Source organism: Anguilla anguilla, chromosome 5 (assembly GCF_013347855.1).
Source record: "Anguilla anguilla isolate fAngAng1 chromosome 5, fAngAng1.pri, whole genome shotgun sequence".
Lineage (NCBI taxonomy): Eukaryota > Metazoa > Chordata > Actinopteri > Anguilliformes > Anguillidae > Anguilla > Anguilla anguilla.
Window position 1 is genome coordinate 46,395,786 of NC_049205.1, and position 18,484 is coordinate 46,414,269.

The following is an 18,484-nucleotide window of genomic DNA, read 5'->3' on the forward strand; positions in this document are numbered from 1 at the left end:
ATGGATGGTGCACTTTCCATCCTGAGTTAATTGCTTTATAAAATTACTATGTTAATTCATTACAGAAATCTCTTCATCTCTCCTGATAGAACAGCCACTTTTCACAAGTTTCTGAAGTAATAATAGTGGTAAAATTTGCCTCTCAAATGAGCAAATTTCCTTGAAATTTTCTGAGTACCTCTCAATTGTCCATCATTTTGTACTTCAGTATGAACAAGCATTCCCCTGATTAAATAGTAGTATAGTATAAATATCTGAAAAGCCAGTGGTCATTGAAGGAGCTCAAATCATTCAATATAAATGAAAACAACAAAGAAAAAATAAGACATGTAGAGGTGTCAACATTGTGAAATTGGTCTGTATCCATTTCTCGCCAACCATTTTTCTCCTATGTTTATACCCAATTTTGACTCACCAAGAGTGTCTGAGGAATGGCTATCGTGCCACGTGTACACACATGCCAGGAGCACAGCAACAGACACAAGTGTACTCCCCAGCACTGTAAATGATTTCTGTAGTTTTCACAGCCATGTTACTGTATACAGTACAGTATGTAGCTAAAGATCTGTAAAGCATTTTGGTCAAAATTTTATGGTGGGTGAAATTTAAAGTGAATAATTTTTTTTCTGTAAATCTAAATACAGTAATAGCCCAAATTGTCTGTCAGGGTTTTCCAGCCACTAACGTGTATGTTAACTTTGGTTATTTTTTATCTTGTTTTCTATAGTTTTGCCATCATGGAAATGGAAAACCATCAAATCTGTATGTTTGAAATAACATTTTTTTATTGTAACCGCATGCTTTATGACAAAACGTTATAATTAATTTGGTCATCTTATATTCCATGTTTGAAGGCCAATCAACTTATCACAATACAAGGCTGACATAAATGAATATCCACTGTCGTTTTTCCATCTGCAATTTCATTTCCTTGTTGTCACGCATCTATCCTGACAAAATTCAAATAAGAATGTAAACCTTCCCATACATTTTCTTTTTCAAAGTCAAAAGACCTGTCAGTCAAAAGCAGGGGTGGTTCATACCTTACCAAGAAGTCCCCCTCACAGACCAAAGCCAGGTGGACAGCTTTTTTTATACAGGAATACTGTAAAATGACTTAAAAAAATAAATACTGTAACTTGCTCACAGTAGATAGCTTGTACATTGCATAATGCAATTACACTATTCATCTAAGTTCTGTAATTTCAGTTATTACAGTAATAAATTCAGTACTGTAATTGTTGTTATAATAAACATACTGCTGAATGTATTACAGCAGCTAATTGCTGCCAGCAAGTTATTATACATTTTACGATATTCCTATTAGAATGTGATTCACTTGCCTGCAATAAAGTAGGGAGGAGCCGTGGCTGATTTAAACCCAACCCACCCCTGGGGGGACCACTGTGTGTGTCCTACTCCAGTGGACTCCAAGATATTGTTTGGTAATGGCTTAGGTAAGGCTGAATCACGGGACTATGCGGTTCAGCCTTCAGTTAAGAATGCCTTTACCAACTGAGCCACTCAGAAGCCCCACTAGTCATTTTGATTTCAAAAAAAGGGGTTGGACTTGAAATGGCAATAAGAATGTCTCTATGTGAAAATAAAGAGAACTAGTTTATAAAGAGTCTAATTTCTTTACTAGTGCCACACAGTGTCATAGGGAGAAACCAATTGACTTAGCAAATACGACCTGAAGCTGTTCATAATACACCTGACCACATACTGGCACTGTTAAAGTGCTGATTGCACTGTGGCACGTAATTACATCAAGTTACATCAAAGTATATCTATTGACGGAGTAGAAAATGTAATTTTTTTTGATGCAACATTAACAAAAATAAATTGAAAGCATCAGTGCTGATATGACAGAAATATATCAGATGTGCTCCGAATATACACCTATAATCAAGCTGCACCATGCAGATTGACTCCAGAGACAAATTCTTGTCTGCTGAGATAAAACAGATCAGGCAGTATTAATTTATGCTCAACAAAACAGGTTTTGCTCAAAGCATTCTCTGAAAGTGATGGACTAATCCTTTCCATAAATATTTTTCAAGCCCTAATTAATCAAATACATAAGTTGTTTTCCCTCATCTCCACCTTCTTTCCTCCACCCTCAATCTCACAGAGAAGGCGCTACAGGAATACCTTACCAAGTAAAAGAGTCCAGCGTATGAGTGAAGCTCTCCAGTTATAATTATGCGTAAGCAAACCACAGCCCGTGGTTTAATTATTAGATAACACTATTTGTACACAGCGGGGGATGATTAATTTGGTTGTCTCTTCATTTTTTAACTTTAATCAATAATTCATTTTAATTTTGGCACTTATTTAGACCTGCCAGCACAAATTCGGAATCTAGCATACAGGAACCGTTCGCAAGGGAGGTAAAGTCAGAAAAGGGTAGGTTTCAATACATTTCATAGCTGAGAGGAAGACTTTCATTTCTGTCAAGAGCCGAGCATCAACTCTCACCACGCCTTCAAGCGTTACTCTTCTCACAAACTTAATTACTGTCTTGTGGGACCAAATGGATCCAAACTGATCTGATCGTTCTCAAAAGCCCTAATCCCTATTGAATCTAAAAGCAGCTTATGGAACGTCATTGAACTTCACAAACTGAAATCTCAATTGAAAATCTACGAACATACTTGTCAAACATTCACATCAAATAAAAACCTGTGTACATGAGTGGTGCATCAAAAGACTTAAGTTTTAAGATAATATATTGTATATATTTTTTCAAATTAAAGAACAGGAACAGGAACAGGAAGGAATTACAAATTCTGCAGCTCCAATCAGACTTCAACAATTTTACAGATCTGAATGTTACAATTGTCGTAGTAAATACTATTCATTATTGTGGTCTGGTTATTGAGCTATTGACTTTTATTCTTTATTTGTTTGGGGAGGGGAGGCGGGAGATAGCTTCAGATTCACAACCTGTCCTCACGCAACCATTATTGGCAATCACAAGTTTTTCTGATGAAGCTATCTGTAGCCTGGAGGTTGGTGCCTGAAATACTCTTTGTTATTTGTTGAGTGAGTGGAGAAGGTCTCAATGATATTGCATAATTGATTAAACGCAATAAAGACGGCCCAGAGCCAGCTGGGGATTTTCAGATGCCCACAGCCTGGTGACCCCCATCATTGGCTCGGCATTTCTCAGGATTGAGCCTTATCACTTCAAAGCCATGGTCATCCTATCACTGCTGAGTTACTGCTGCATGAGCAATTACATTGCTGTGTGCACTGAAGATAAAATGAGCTCTCCATACAGAGCGGGAAGGCGACACACACAGTATCGATAGCAGCATGTCCTCCACACCATACCTGTCTGTCACCCACTTCACACTTACAACTGACTTGACCAATTATACAGCATAGTTACTGTGTCCTGGGGAGTGTTGACATTTAATTCCAAAATTACAAAGGAAAAAATATGCACTGTCTGATATTCCAAATTTGAAGGAGGATTGACAGATTTTTCATTTCCTGCGATGTACATTTTTCCAGACGTAAACAAAATAAAAGATTTATCCTGCCACCTTAATCATGCTCACTCCCCTGCAACTGTGTAATGGCAAGGGAGAAGCCTCACAACCTTGACGAATTGAGTTCCTTACACTTAATGGATCTCTCTCCCTCTCTCTCTCTCTCTGTCTCTCTTTTTCTACCCTGTGTCTGTGGGAAAACTTTAAACTTCTTTAAAGTCTGCTTGGATTCCCAGAGATATTTTTGAATTGCGATGTAAGAATTAAAGTCTAGAAAATTAGTTCAGCTGTTTCTGCATTACTCCTGTTGCTCAGTTCTGTGCTTTGTCGTCTGAATTTATCATCTTCGACACCTGAATCAGTAACTGTTGCATTTCTTTTGCTGTGTGCATGTGTGTGTCTGTGTGTGCGTGCGTGCGTGTGTGAAAGTGTGCATATTAAGCTGCCTGTTATTTGCCTATTTATCACGTTTAGTAACAACTAAAATACATTGAGTCATTAATAAATTACACTCTATTTATTACCTAGCACAATTCAAACAGCACACAATGGGTCAGAGCTTTCAGAAGCCTCTCAGTCCAATGCCGCCTTTATCTATGAGGCATTTGAGAAAATCTCCCAAAGCTGCCAGACTTCAAGTTTAATGAAGTCTGCTCTTGCCAGTCCAGTTTCAAGTAGCATTTTTACCAATTGTCTCTCAGACTTGAAAGATAGAGAAGTCTGCAATTTCCACAGATCCCAAAAACAGTTAGGGAAGCGGCCTGTGTCTAAAAACAGAATTATGTCTGTGCTGCAACACAACACTGTGAAGGGACTTGCTGAACAAAAAAGCACCTTTAGATTTGTAGACATTACTGGACACATAAACACAAGGATGTGATCTGATTTATCTCAAGGGCCTCCATGATTGCCATGAGTTTGGCCACTTCTTATAGGCCAGAGGTCTCTTGACACCAATTTAGTGGTCATCCCTGGATGTTCTCGGTGCTCGGACCTTGAGAGCAGTTGATGGATGGCCCTGTCAGGTGAACCAGGCCTGGCTCCAGGGGGGATGGGTGGCAGCACCTTGGTCCCCATATTGCAGTGGCATTTATCAGCCTGCGTTGGGTGAACGAGTCCGCCTGCTGTGGAGAGCCAGGACCTGACAGCAGGTCAAGGTACGCGGGTTCCTGCCAAGTGGTCTGAGACTCCCATTATCCTGTAGTCACTTCTCCATCATTCAAGCAGTAGTCCACATGTGGACATTTAGCAGGGCTGTAACAGTGATGGAAAAACACACCATTATATTATTGCTGGGCGGCTTAGCATGAACCTGCTCAGCCACTCAGCAAAACATGTTGTGATGGGATAGCCAGATACTTACTTCAGCAAAGTACACCTCATGAGGTTTATTTTCTAGCACATATAAAGGGTACATGAGACTTGATAGAAGATACTGTTTATTTAAATCAATGTACAAAAAAGCCAAATCAATTGCATTAAAATATTTTTCAGATACAATTACAATGTGAAATGATAATGTGCAGTAAATATCATTAACAACAAATGAGATTATAAACCATCTGTACAGGAAAAAGAAAAGCAAAGGAATATCATTACTGAAGTGGAAAATTCAGTCTCTACATTTAAACAGTGCTGGGTCTGCTGGCTGTGATACTGTTTCTTACAGTGTTTTCTATCTCTGTAATTTTGCCACTAAAGTCTTTAATGCAACAATAAATCCCAACTAGCTCTTCCATCTGCTCTATGTGTTGCGCTGTGATCCGATTGCTATTGCTGCGAGGTTCTATAGCCAGAGAGACAGCTTGTAGAGGCGAAGTGATGAGAATTGATTACTGAGCACAGCATGAGTCATCTGCCTCAGGAAGTGCTTTAAAGCATTATTGGAGGATTCCCTCTTAATGGATGTCCACAGACAGGTGGAGGACCGCGGATTAGATTACCCTATACATTCTCATTGTTTTAAAATAGGACAGCAGTTTTCCAAATGTCAAACAAAGTTAGGATGTAGTTTGGTACATGATTTTTCGGAACTTGCCCTCCTTCGTGTAAATGTCAGAGCACACTGTGTTTGCAGCCCTTTGACAAAAAAGGTCAAGCTGTTCCAGAACTCTGTAATAAACTACTTTTCAAACAGGAGTATGACAACATGATGAGAGAAAAGGCCAGTTGAGTGACACATTCTTTTAGGGGGACTGTTGCGATAGCGAAGAAAGTAAATGTTAATACCACAGCAGACAGACTGAAAACAAGATTACAACTGCTCTGTTACAAGTTTGGGAAAGCTAGGCCAGATTCACACCAAGGTGTACTCATTCTGATGTAACAGTTGCAAGTCTCTGATGTATTGTTAATTGAACTGGTGTGAATATCCACATTTTTCAGTTTCATTGCAGTCTAGTTATTCACATTTAGATAAAGTTTGACATTTTCATACATTTTTATATGTTCACAATCACATTTTAAACTGAACCGTCACTGATATTTAGTCTTTAATTTCATTTGACAGAGTTCCTCCTAGTCACTGAATTCTGTACTATACCATGAAAGCATCATGAAGCAGGTTACTGATTTGTATATTAGACAATAGTCTAATTTGGAAACAATTTTACTCATAACACAAGATTATACAAAGTCTGTGATGTCAATTCTCATTATATGAACATTGGTTATTATTTCTATTTTGCACCTTACAGAGAATATTCTGTGACACTTGAGCAAGCTGCTTCAACATTTGTCCTCAGCTTTGACTTGCATAAATCTGCAACGGTTGTGTTGAGCTGCTGATTGCTGAAATGACCTGTAATTGTCTGTGAAGATAAAAAGGCTCACTTAAAGACTTGACTTAAAGGGGACTGTATATAGTCAAGTCAACTCAAGTCAAGTCAATTTTATTCACTAAGCATATTTAAAAACAACTGACCGAAGTGCTGGTTGGGGAAGTGAGGAATAAGTAAAATGTTTATTTTCTGAATCCAGCAGTTTTAATAGCTAACATCCATGTTTAATGTTCGGCACTCTGAATGCAGCACACAAGCAGCATCAACAGTTAAAACTCCTCAAGACAGCAAAGGCCTAATTATACTTATGCTTTAACTGAGCCCATGGAATAAGCAATGACATTTGATCAGAGGATCTAAGTGACTAAGAGTAGGTATGGTGGCAAAGGAGATCAAAAGCATAAGAAGGTGCCAACCAATTCAGTGCTTCAAAAGCAAACAATAAAACCTTGAAGTCAACTCTATACCTAATTGGGAGCCAGTGAGGGGAGGTCAGTACAGGAGAAATGTGGTCCCTCTTTCTAATGGCAGTTAGGAGTCTTTATTGTACAACTTCAGCTAGACCATAAAAATTAAGGATGTAAAATGACATCTCAGAAGGACAGAACTCTGCACTGACTGCGGCCACCGTAGTCTGCACATCCCTCCTGATCACAAGTCAAGATGCTTGCACACCAACGTCAAAGAGAATATTGCCTGGAATTGGTGATTGGTGCAGCAAACATTGTTATCTCTGTGTTCCTCGTGATTATAAAAACTGCAGAATCTGAATCTGCACTCTCCTCTGGTGTGGAGGGTGCAGTTCAAAGCCACAATGAATACACGTTGTGGTGTAGGCAGCACCGCGTTCGCCTGTGTTTCGATTACGGCCGAGTTCGCCTTCTTATCAAGTATACTAGCTGCTTAACACCCATGAGTAGAGAATTGCAGTGATCAAGTCTAGGGATGGGCATACAACTAAAAAAATTGCTAAACAGTCACACAGTGGAAAAAAAACATTTACACATTTAAACGACAAGGTTTTTCCAAGATTTGCCGCATTTCAATTTAAACCGACGTGCCACCCCAAATGCAGCCAAGATGTAGATGTAGCTGCTGATGTTTTCAGAGAATTTGATGCAATCGGGCTCAAGCCGATAGAGCAGATGCTACACAGCTTGTCACTCACAGTCACTGTCGAGTTTTTATATCTTACATGATTTTGCATCCTTCCAGTGCTATTGGAGTATGTTAGCTCAGTGTCACAAAGTTTGTATTTCACTTTATTTTCTGAAATCGACTCAAAGTGAGACCAAATGGCACATTTATTTTGCGTTATTTCCAAAGCATTTTGAGGAATGTCAGCTCAATTTTTGCCACGCGCAAGCAGAAGCCTACATCACTTGAGAGCTGATCAAGGAACATATTTCCAAATCACGACCTCACTCAACTGTCAAAACCGACACCAGATCAGCACTAATACTTTTAAACACAAGCCTTTGACAATTACAGTGAGAACAAGACACTATGAAAGGAAATAGTTATAAATAATTTTGAAAACACTGACATATAAAAATTAATTTAATCATTTGTTAATGCTTACCGGACAAACATTTAGAAATCACACTCCTAATCAGGCCAGTATGAAAAAAAGGCATGCTTGATTTGTTTCCTAATCCTGAGATAAAAGAAAGGCTTGACTTTGGCTATAGTCCTGAGTTAGTAAAAAGCCACCTTTCACAATTGAGTTTATCAAATAGGAGGGCCCAATTAAATATCATAGCAAGATTTTTGGCATGTTATTTAATGTATGAAGACAGAGGCCCTAGGTTGTACATCAAACCTCTAATAGAGTAAAGGGAGCCAGATGAAATAATCTCATTAAGCAGGAGAAAATGATTTGCTATCCAGCATTTAATGTTCTTGAGCCAATCAAAAAGTGGCTGCAGAGAACACCTGCCACTAGGTTTCAAAGGGAGGTACAGTTGGGTATCATCAGCATAGCAATGAAAGGGGATACTACATTTCTGAATGACCGAATACACAGAACGCAGGGGGAGCATATATGAAGAGAGACCTAAAATGGACCCTTGGGGGATCCCACAGGTGATGGGAACAGAGGAGGATGAGAAATGACTAAAATTGACAGAGAAGGTTCTGTTCTTAAGATAGGGAGTAAACCAATTAAGGGCCGTTCCCTGAATGCCAACCACATGCTCAAGATGGTCAATTAGTATAACGTGGTCAACCTTGTCAAAAACAGCACTGAGGTTCAACAATAGCTGTGCTATCCTTAAACAGTTTTGATTATTTGACAAAAATTTCAAGTGTATAATGTACTGCATTTAAACTGAAAAGTATATGAGCATTCAGGAGTAAATCCATCCTTTTATTTTGTGATAATTAAAAGAGGGACAGTAAGGAATTTCATGGTTTTATAGTCTTGATTAAACCTTCTCACAGCCTCAGTTTCGAGCACCTGAGCTGAATAAAAAACATGATTCTAATTACAAACGAGCATTACAGGTGGGTTAATGTTCCTGAGCTAATGGGACGTACAGCAGATGTTTATTAACATTTTATATTTTTCATGTCTTGTATCATATCAATGTTTAATATTAATTTGATTAATTGGGGAACATTAAGCAGAATGCTTTTCTCCCCATGCGACACGCGCCTTCGTTGCTTTTGACATTCCCCGATTACAGACAAACCCGCGACAGAGCCACAGCAAGGGCAAGGTGACAGCATCCATCAAGAATCACATCTGTTTAATGGCAGCTTCGAGGCAGCAGTGCCACTGAAATGCCACTATTTGCATTCTGAGGGAAAACAGAGGGGCTCCTCCAATCAGAAAACACACCGCCAGTTTCATTGTTGATTTTCCCAGCAGCAGGCTTACTTCCCAACCTTGCCACCTGAAACTAATTTTGTGGTCGTATTGATTTTCTTAATGAAAGAACAGGCCAGGCAAGCAAAGACAGGGGGCCAGTTGATGCCATGCTTGACAGCTCTGTGACAATGACTTGAGCATGAATGCATGTTTTGCCGGGGGGGGGGGGGGGGGGGGGGATGACGCCTACAGTGGGGCCAATTAAGAATTCATCCGTTCTCCTCCCTCATTGTTTGTACCTTCATGCCACAGGTGTTCTCAAAGAAGCTCCTCAATTGTTCACCCTTTCCCTTGCCTGCTACCTCAGCAGCCTCCTTTTGTTGTGGATTTATTTTTCTCCTCAGTTTGGCCTGTTAAAATGTCACTGTAGTTCCCCATGCCAAGAAGCATAAGGGAATTACAAGTGAGTGATACAGGAAAATTCTTTATTTGAAAATTATTGCCATTCATTATGTTTAGAGTTCCTAATAATGAATATTATTCAAAACAAATATGGAATACTTGCTTAATAATAAAAAAAATAATATGCCATATTCATATCTTTTCCCTGTCTATATATTTCCAACCCTGTACCAATGGACTCCATATCCATGATACAGACTTGCTGAATTTAGAATTTGGATAAGGGCATCTGTTCAGCAGATACAGCTCATAACAATAACGTGGGAAAAAGTCAGAGGCAGTATGCAAAATGTGTTTGCAAATCCCTTCTGGCAGACCCCATTATGAATGCATTACTGTCAGCAAAGGCAAGTGTTCATTATGAGGTGTGGACTGCTGAGGGACAGAAATGAGGATCGTGATGACGCGAACTCACTGGGAAAAAGGGGCAGGGCACCACATGAGGATCACTGTTTAAGACCCGGGGTGTGGCCGGACTCAGACTCCTCTAGCTATGCTTGCATTCTCTTTGTAGAAAGGAGCCCCTCGGGAGACAGGCCCTACAACAAGCAAATTCAGTTGGAGACAAGTATTGACAAACAACAACTATGGGCTTTCCCATCGTCCTGCAGGGCAGGATTTCAAAGCGATGCTGAAAACATACTCACTAATAGAAAAATGAAACGGTAAAAAGCCAATGTTGTGCTGGAGCCTGGTGAGTAAGAGAATGAAGTAGAGAAGGAAGAAAGAAACACAGCTGGGAGTTCAAACTGGGTCAAAAATCCCAAGTGTTGTGTGAAAGTGAACTAACAGAAGAATCATCCTGTAAAAACAAGCACTCTTCTTATTCTGTCCAATCATTTTTTTTTTTAAACTTTTCTGTGACTTCACACCATGAGCTCCAGGGTTTTTGAGTGAATGTCATTTTTTGTCATCCTTTGGTTCAGCATCCCTCTTTCAAGGTAAAGTAACAAGCAGCCTTAAATAATGGCTGCATAATGAGATTCTAAAATTTGAATTAATATTTAAGTTACAAAGTTACTTTTAAGAAGTAAAATAAAGTGGTGGCGGCCTTTAAAAGCTCCCAAGCTGTCTTCCATGAGAAATTAACCATAATTGAATTCCTTTGGCATTCTGGAAATGTGTGGGAAAACCAGGCTATCCGAGGCAAAACACCTTGAGTAAAGCAATACCCCCTTTCTCAACTGCGATATATTATAGGTTATTCATGTTATTCACTTGAAAATGTAACTTTTATGAATGTTACATTTGGCGGTACCAATGGCGAGAAACGGTAATTGCAGGTGTGTTTTTGGACCTCACTTCCCATAGATCCAACCGGATCCAACCAGTGTCGCCTGTGTGACGTCAGTCAGTTGGAACCTGGGCCACGCCAACTATAACACTTACTGAATAAAAAACGGTTGTTATAAAAGTAAGGTCATGTACATACTCATTCATTGTCTAACATTAGGCTAACTTAAGCTGTCTTTACACTGCCGAGCCGGGTTAAAATGCTGTAGCAGACCTGGGGTAAAATTAGAGATGATCAATTTCCACAAATGTTCTTTATCCACCTTTTGCTCGGTATGAACATCTCTACACTGCAGAGAAGAATTTGCGGGATTCGCTGTGGCTCGTGCAATTAGCATCTCGTGCACAATAAACAGTCTTTTTCGTGAATGATTGTTGTGTGATATTTTCATAGACCGTATAAAAATAGGATATTTTTGAAACAACTGCCTTGCAAAATGTTACCCCTGGTGTTTCTGGTTTTGCTAGCTAAACTGTTTGAGGATAAAGCTGAGCTGGGTGTTAAATTAGCAATCAGAACAAGTAGAATAAAACAAAAACAAAGGAGATTTCATCAAAAAAGGGCATCAAGGCTGAAGGAACATACGAGGAAGCGTAATAAAATAATAACAACGCTAATCCATACTGCTGTATTCTTTTATTTAGTTTTCTCCGACTTGACATCTTTACCCAGAAATCAGACCCGGCTCTGCTCCACCTATACCCCGGCTTTATTCTGATCAATATATTGATGAATTTGATGGCAATGTAAATAACGGTAACGTTAAGGCCAGTTCAGATCAATGATTCGCAACGAGACAAAACGGTTTTAGAGTGTTGCAGAGAAAATTGCAGCGGTGTGAACTGGTTAGTTGCAGAGCGTCTGAAGCCGTTGCCTGGGGTCTCAAAAGACCCACCTTGTCAAATCGCCAAGTGAAGTTTTAGAACGTTTACAATCAGATGTCTTGGAATTTTGCAAGTTGCATCCAGTCTCGTTGCGAATCATTGATCTGAACTGGCCTTCAGTTAGCTACATTGCAACGTTGCAACAAGGTAGCATTGCATTCGAGAGACGGTTTGCGAGGTCAGTACCGGTCGGTAGTGTTAGCTAGCGTTTTTTCTAATTGTTAGCTGACATTAGATTGTGTTAATTACATTAGCTAGCTAGCTACGTTACCTGATATGAGAGATGGATACTGTACACAACGTTGTCTGAACTAATGTTGCCTTTCTTGACATGGTCCGGTAGCTAGCATTAGCTGTGCAAATAGCTATGTAATTTAGTAATGTTACATTGTCATAAAATGTAATACGAAATCTACATCAACAAATAATATGACCTCTCATGTTCCACAAAAACTTTTTAGGGTTCCATAAACCCCCCCCCCCGCCCCTTTCTCTGTTATTGTAACGCTAGCAGATACCGTAAAAAACAGTACGCCGCTCCCACACAAGTAAGTTGAAGAGCGAGCCTGTTGCGTTAGCTCTGCCTACCCTCTCTGGCAGACCAACCACTGATGGGTGATGGAAAACGCGTCACTAACTATGCGCCGCTTATGAATTTTTCCCAGGAATGTCGCCACAGACACCCAGTTCTTTAATCATAAATTTTTATAATAGTAATAATATAAATTAATATAATAATAGGCTCAATCACCATTGTGTTACCTAATTTGGCGATAGATAGTGACTTAACAGATAATTATTTTAATGAAAATCTTCGAGATTATTACTTTAAATATAGCTCTGGTTGTTCTGCAAATTAGTCCATTACCTCTTGTGAAGTAGAGAATTTGAACTTGCTTGAACTTACAACAATCCTTCCCAGAAACCATTTTAAGTGTGAGAGAAAGAATAAATGAAATGATTAGAGAGAAAATTTACCACATATCCCATTTCTGCGCTACATTCCAATAAAAAAATTACATTAAAAATAGGTTGAGGCAACTGGCATCATGTTAGGTATTCAAGTCATTTCAATATCTGATTTAAGCCATGGATTATTATTCAAGCTATTTATGTCTTTAAATCAATTACACTGAGATGATGTTAACTGCCTTTAAGAGTGAGTACGTAATTGCATTACAACTGAACATACAGCAAACAGTAATTCATCTTTTTGACAACATACAGGTCACCAGATACCTGACATTCATGATGCATCTGCTGTGCTTCACTACTCCTGTCCTGTCCTCCAATCAATGAAATTATCTAAAAAGAATTTACATTGATTAGCAAATTTAATCTGCTGCGCATACAGCTGAGAAATTCAATACTGATAAAATTCTCATGTCCAATGGAAAACATACCAACATCTCCCCCTGTAGACTCTAAAATAATTACTGGAAGTCAATCCACATCTGCTATCTCACTTATTGGTTGGATGCTCAGGCAAAAGCTATTACGTTTTTTTGTGGAGTTCAATTAAAAAAAGAGGGGAAATGTTGACTATCTTTAAATGATATGAGGTCTAGGGATCACCATTCCCAAGTAGGGTCATTTTAGCTTGCACTCTTCAACACTCTAATTAGTTGCTGAGTGTCTTATCTATAATTATTTTTTTTTTAAGTGCAATAACGGAAGAATACTTATCCCTTTTTCACATGGTAAGTAACTTGTAACCATTTCACATTAATTCCGTGAACGAGATTGTATAGCCTTATTAATTTATGAACATAGATTAAAATCAAATACTATGTTGTACACAGTTATTTGTGTAATACATTTGATTTCGAAAGTTATAGAATTTTCAAATTTGAATCTTTCTGCCACCTGCCACCTAGTCTTCTGTCCAATTTCTGATGTCACAAAGCATTTCTCACAGTGATAGTGGGACCCCATTTGTCATTTGTCAGAGTTACACTACCACAAAATGAAACCATATTCATCATATCCACCTACAGTATTGTGTTTGTGACAAGAGCAAGGTTTTCTATTTTTCACGCTTTGCTGTTCGGTATCAGATCAATTCAGTGCATATTTATTTTCATGTCAAACAAATAAATGAAGTGCTCTGTAAATGCATAACTTGACTTTTATTTTCCTGAGATTTTATGTACTGTACGATTGCTCCTTTTACAGAGACGTATTAAATGGGATATTTGTATACATCTACATCACCCATTATGTCTCATTTCTGGCTGTATGGTTTTGCAATGACTTCTCTGTGGGCTCCCGAATTATTAAATTCAACTTGTGACTTGTTTTCACATTTTAAACCTCTCTTTACCTTGATAAATTAGACCTCTCATAGCAGTAAGGTGCGTCTCTCCAGGTTTGATGACAGGTCTGAGTGCCTTCATGGATTTGACATGCCACAGAAAAACATTGATAATATTAATTAACCACAGGTCAAAATTAAGTGACTCTGTTAATTTCTATAAATACCATTTAGTTTATTAAATAAATAACAGTTCTTTTGCTAATGTATTCTGTTTCAGCACAACATTCAATTTAGAATATTTGTGTAAATTGCAGCTGATCGTGCAGACATAATAATTAGATTCAGGACATGACACATAAAGAAGCGCTTCAAATTATTCCAAAGTATATAATTACCAGACAGAAAGCAATTCAGCCATCGCAATCCTGTGTCCTGGTTGCAAATGTAAGCACACACACTTTCACTAAGATACACATTTACACAAAAAGAGACTATGCCATCAAGGACCTAATACCTGAAATCTAGCGCTGAAAGGTTTCGCTAAATGCAGGACGAGTGGTTCAACATTACAGGTTTATGAGGATGTCAGAAATCTAAAATGGGAATTTCAGATTGCAAAGAATTGCAAGGCATGAACAGACAAACATAGGCCTGACTTTGCCGAAAGAGACTGATGGCATAAAATGGATAATAGAGAGGTGTGTTGTCGAAGTATGAGTAAAAGGCTGCATCACCTGGGAGTCATTTCTGAGGCTGAAGACAGACAGGGTGGACTCTTGTCTGCTAGCACTGTCTCTGTCAATGATCCTAATGTAAATGGTAGAGCCAAGTTGAGCTAGCTTTTTCATTTTCCAAATGAACCTTTCTCTGAGACTCTCTGGGACTCTGACATAAGGACCAGTTGGGCCTATGTCATACATTTTAATGTAGGGGCGGTCAGTACTACTGTGTGGCAGCCTCCTCCCCTCCTCTGAAGTTTGGTGGAGCGGAACAAAGGAGGTGAGTTTGTCATCGGTGGCTGCACACAGCTTCACGTGTGTTTGGCTTGGCTAATTTGGTTTGAAAATTCTATTCATCAGAGTTAATTCCCCCTGTGTGCTTGTGGCTCTGTGTAGACCTGTGTGTCCTTGTAGACTGAACCATGGAATCCCAAGGAGAGTCTTTACTTGGGCACCGTAGGCTGTGTGAAGCACAGGTAGCATCAGGCCAACCAAACTAATCGCTCAATTGGGCACTGTATTCCTTCCCCCCCCATCTCCCTGTACATTACAGCCGAACTTGAACAGCCTGTTAATCATAAGAGAGGGCTTTAAGCAGCAACGTGTGGATATTGAGAATTGGCTAATGGATGGAAAGTACATTCTCTGACACATTAATTCCCTTCCCTGTCAGGCTGCATCATAGTGGAACGTGCATGATGGGAGACCAGGTCCCACCACACCAGGGCACCTGCTGCTTCTCCATCTGCTGTGTGGAACAGCTTCTTTCATTGCCCATTTTTCAGACTAATGGCCCCGCTTCTTTTCTCTTTGTAAATTTTTAAAAACATGATGTTTTGGTTGTGCTTCTCATTTGTTTTGGCCTTGGATATCCAACCTTCGCTCACTGTCTCTCCTCCAGAATGAGGGCACCAGTCTTGAAGGAGCAGGGAGAGAGCTATCACAGACCTAAATTCCATCTGTCACCCTCTCTCTCTCTCTCTCTCGCTCTTCTCTTTCTCCCTATTGTACTTTTAATTTGATAAAGTTGTCATGGCAATGATGTCTCATGAGAAACCACAAGCCATGAGAACAGTTGATTAAAGGAAATGACTGGGATGTTGCACAGACTGATATATATTTAAGCCAGCATATTGTTTTTCCATAAATACATTGCCTGTGTTTTGATACAGTACCAGGAAAACATAAGGAAAATACAATCTTCAGGTCAATAGTACAGGCCAAGTTTTATATTACAATGGCCGTGTGCCTATTTCGATCAGCATATGTACCAATTAGTATCCAAGTATCCTTCAAAAAATATGATTATATGAATTTTAATACATAACACACACCCGAATAAAGTGTAACTGCTATGCAAGTACTATGTAAGCAAAGCATTTTTATGTTTTGTCATACAGTAAGTATTAGATAACAAGTTGCCAAAATCTCTATTATTATTGGGGGACTTGTTTATACAACTTCAAATTGGCTCCCCAAACCCACATTGGGTTCATTAATTGAGTCTCTGAATGACTCAGAGAATTTGTAAAATTCATGAAGCAATCTCATGTGTTAAATACATTGCCTCAAGTCAGCATTACATTATCGTCAAATGTTGAATTAATTAATTAAGCATATTAAAGCGGACAACACATTTTCATGTTACTGTCCAAGTACGGCGCTACAGACATGGCATTTGTAATTCTGAACGTTATCCTGCAAGAGCCGTGAAAAGAAGGCTGCTCATCTAAAAATCCGCTTAAAGCAGTCATTGCAAGTAAGCTTTCAAATGTCATGAAACAAAAATGGCTCTTTTTCTCCTGAGAGCCTGACTGTTGCACATTGCTTGCTCTCTGTAATCAGGGAGCTTAAACCACTGCCATCCAGACAATGCATGCCTACCTCTGTAACTCTAAATAATTTAGTTGCGTGATGTCAGTCATTCAGGTTGAGACAGGGGATGATAAGACTATGCATAAAATGTGTCGACCATATTCTGCAGAGATAAGCCACTGAGCGTGTGCCACCCACCAAAACATCAGTAATACTCAAATGTGTTTAGGCAGCTAAAGTGTTCTTGATCCTGTCCATTACCTCCAGCATAAAATCGAGATACATTACCAGAATACTTCTGCCATTTGCCATTCTTGACTTTTTTTTTCTGTTTAACACCCACAGGAGTATGTGAGCAAACAGGTGACTTGGGTTCGAGCAACACAATGAGTCAGTGTGGTGTTTTCTGAAGTGCAAAGCTACCAATGTGCTCCTTGTTCAGAAATAGGTAAGTCAACATAACCCTTGACAAGACTATCCCCCTGCATTGCAATGCCACACGAAACACAGAATTGATCGATATCAGTGACAGCTTGCTGTGACCTTTGTACAGTGCAGTGGTCATGCACATTCTGTCTGACAGCTTTTCTGTGTAGAGTCACTGCTGACTGGAGCAGATATACACTCTAGATTATTCAGAACCTGTGCGTTAACACTGTCTCAATATGTCTCTCAAAAGTAAAGGTTTAACATTTCATGTTAAATTAAAAAAATTAAAATTTTTAATAAATATAAATTTTAAAAAACTTACATTTTTTAATAAGAAAGTTTGTGGTTTTCTGTCTTATATTCAAACACAGTGGTTCCCAAACCTATCCTTGGGTACCCTCAGCTGGACCACCTCAAGCACACTAATCGAGCATTTGTTTAGTTGCATCAGATGTGCTTGATCATGGAACACATGAAATACCTGTACCTAGCAGGGGATTTCCAAAGAGAGGTTTGAGAACAATTACCACTGTAGCATGCTTTTGTTTCAATATAAAATGAGGAAACAAATGGTACTTTACAGTATATGCAGGCAATAACTCAATTTTTTGCCTTCTACGGGCACATATATCCCACAAAGGAACTTATTGGAGTATGTATTAGTATTAGAGTATGTGTTGTATCCCTTTAAATATTAATACATATTACTACCGGATATGTTCATGATCAGATGGCCTGAGGAATCCAGAGTATGTAGCTACAAAATTAATGCCTGGGACTACAGCATATATTGTGTACAACTGCTTAAATGTATCATTAAAGGAGCAGTGATATAGTATTTTTTTAGTTTGTCAGTTCTACCTGCTTTCCTACTTGAATCCCAGTTCTAACAGAGCTTGGCCCTCAGGCTACAAAGCACAATGTTTCTGTGAGTTCTGTTCAAGGGAAGAACAAATATTGAAACAGAACTCATGTGACCTTACACTTGCCGGCAGAATTCATTTATATAGATTTTCTGTATGCCGTGTAATAGGCATTGCTGGATACATGTTGCATTCTTGTTTAAACAGCGTGATTCAATTCTGTTTGAGGTTATCGCACTCATGAATTAATCAATGAGGAGAATTAAAAAGTGACGTATATTTTGGGAAGGAATTGCAGGCCAGGCTTTGGGATAAAAGCAGATCCAGCTTGAGGAATTTGATGGCCCTAAACAAGATGCAGTTGTGGACTAGAGATCCAAAAACAAATAAAATATAAAATGAAACTTGAATTATGTGGGCCAGTGACAGGTGTGTATCATAAAAAAAAACTCAATGTAGTTGTTTAGTCATCAGCTGGCTCTGGATAAGAGAACTTTGTCTTAAAAGACAAAAAAGAGGGCAGCATACTATAACATAGAAGGCTACTTTCATATAGGACAGAGAACCATTTCATGGGCTTTTTAAAATACTAAAACGCTAAAATAATGTTAAATATTTAAGTATCCATCAGTTCTACTTTCAGAATGGGATGGTGATAATAATCCCATT

General features: G+C 38.9%; 1 long non-coding RNA gene across 1 annotated transcript; it reads right to left on the reverse strand.

Moving 5' to 3' along the window:
* Window positions 1–4,002: 4,002 nt before the first annotated feature.
* Window positions 4,003–16,942, reverse strand: LOC118227718. Its single transcript, XR_004765343.1, has 2 exons — window positions 16,812–16,942; window positions 4,003–4,754 (listed from the first exon to the last, which is right to left on the reverse strand). It is a non-coding gene; the product is annotated as an uncharacterized LOC118227718 (long non-coding RNA).
* Between the last annotated feature and the right edge of the window lie 1,542 nt (window positions 16,943–18,484).